Source organism: Cibotium barometz, chromosome 2 (assembly GCF_041138505.1).
Source record: "Cibotium barometz isolate CiBa-2024 chromosome 2, ASM4113850v1, whole genome shotgun sequence".
Lineage (NCBI taxonomy): Eukaryota > Viridiplantae > Streptophyta > Polypodiopsida > Cyatheales > Cibotiaceae > Cibotium > Cibotium barometz.
In genome coordinates, this window is record NC_141047.1 from 72,922,089 (window position 1) to 72,924,602 (window position 2,514).

Here is a 2,514-nt window from a genome sequence, read left to right on the forward strand (position 1 = left end):
AAAAATATATTCTTTGAAAGAGAAATTCAAAATAATTTTTTCAAGGTGCATTAGGAATCAATTAAAAAATGATTTAAAAGACCTTAGCCTAAGGGTCAAGAGTTTCTAAAATTTTTGGATTATGGTCCAATTAAGGTTCCTATGGGACAATAAGATTAATCTAAGTGTTGAGATGAGATAATCCAATGAATAAAAGAAAATACCCAAAAATGAGTAAATGCTCACATAAGATGAAGAGTTGACTGAGTACAAGGTTTATTAGTTAAAAACTATGAGATATTACTAAAAAAAAAGAGATATTCTAGTATAATGATACATTTTAGACACCTTGGTAAGAAGGGGGGGAGACTTCAAGGAGGCACCTATTTCACACATGTGAATGAGTTTTAAATTCAAAAATTTTAAGATATTTTTATCTCTCCTCTCTCTTGGATCAAACCAAATAAAAAAGGAAGCCAAACTGGTCCAAATCTTGTCCAAATTCAGCCAAACTGAAGCTAGAAAATTCTAAAACTTAGTTGGACTCAGTTAGTGGCCTCCCTCACCTATATATAGACCCTCATTCTTTTGTATTCTCATCTGTGAAACTAGACCATGCTAGTATTACATTAAAATAAGCATATTTTCTATTATCCCCTAAAAATCCTCTAAAATTTGGAGAGATTGGAGCTTCTCTCTCTCTTCAATAATTAAAGAATTTGATTTTATAGATTGAAGTTCCACACTTATCTGGTGTTCTCGACCTCACCTAGTCACAAGACATGACTGCGTTCGCCTTCAAGCATCTCATCTCTTCCGCTATACAACTCGAACGAGCCGCGCCAGACTCGCAGCACCAGACTCGCAGGCCATTTCGAGGATCTATATTTCCCTGACCCAGCAGAGAGACAGCATCACAAGTGGTCCATTGCTTTGACGCAGCCACTGCTATCACAACTCTCACCGTTGCCATCTTAGCAACTGGGCTGAAAGTTTCCTCATAATCAATCCCATATGTCTGCGCATATCCTTTGGCTACCAATCTAGCCTTGTACTTGTTTATGCTTCCATCACTGTTATGTTTAACTTTGTACACCCACTTGCATCCAATGGCTTTCTTGCCTTTAGGAAATTGCACTAAATCCCAGGTTTCATTTCCATATAGTGCATCCATCTCCTCATCCATAGCTTTCTCCCAACACATATTTCCAATAGCCTCATCAATGCATGTTGGCTCTACAACCTGCACAACCTTTGCCATATATGCATAGTGATGTGCCACATAACCATCATATGTAAATCTCTGCACAGGGTTCTTCACTCTCCCTGATCTTTGCAGCTTTTCATTCATGGCTTCCATAGCCTTCTTTACACCAGGTGTTCTCATAGCTCTGGGATCCCAAGCTCCTCATCAAGGCTCATATCTGAGCCACTAGACTCTCCATCAACATGAGAATGCCCTACAGAAATGTCAGACGTACCAAGGGGCTCAACGACTTTCTCCTTTCCTTTACGTGATGTACTAATCACATTTGTAGGACTGGTATTATGATGCAGCCTGTCACTCCATGGTCTATCAACAACCCACTAGATGAGGACTCTCGTGGTCCACTCAAAGATTGTGATTGTTGACCTGCATTCTGTGCAACCACATTTCCACTCACATCAGCCCCAACAGCTTCTTTTTCAGCAACATACTAGCTACTCATCTCATCAAACACAACATCCCTGCTTACCCTCAACTCACGTGTAGCAGGGTTATAATGTTGAAAATACAAGTGAATAGGGTGTGTGTGGGAACAAGCTCTTGGATAGAGGCTGTAAAAGAGGAGATGTAATTGTGAAAGAACCTGTGAAAAGGTGAGAAGAATCTACTGGGAGAGAATAAAGGGTAGCATGAGAGAATTTAGGAGTGTGGAGTTATTCTGGGAGATATTCAGGGAAAAGAGAAGAGGTGGAGAGAATCAGGCAAAAGGTGGAGATATTCTGGGAGTGAATCATGGAGAAATCAATGGGATTTGATGCTTGATGTAAACTCTATAAATTGAGGCATAGCCCTAATGAGAATTTGCTGGTTTTTGAGTATCCATGCCTACATTAATCTATTTGCTGGTTTTTGAGTATCCATGCCTACATTAATCTATTTGCTAATTATTCATCTTAATCATTTGCTAATCACTTTGTTAATCATGTTGATTCTAGTGTTTGATCCACCATAGCTCATCACTATACTCAAATTTCAACATGGTATCAGAGCCATGCCTAGAATCAACCAGGTTTATGAGCCCATTAGTTAATTAATTAGGATTAGTAGGTAATTAGCAAAAAATCAAATTTTTAGTGAGTTTTCACTTCTCCCCTTCACCCCCAGCCAGTGGAGGACTCCATTCTCCTTGCACAGTCAAAATTAGGTCTTGTGCTTCTAACACAAGCTAGTCAACATCCCTAGCTTCAAGCCCATCAACTCCACGCATCAAACCGCTGAGACGGATGGAGCCAGATTTATGAATTTTGCAGGTGCCATTTTTCTGAAGG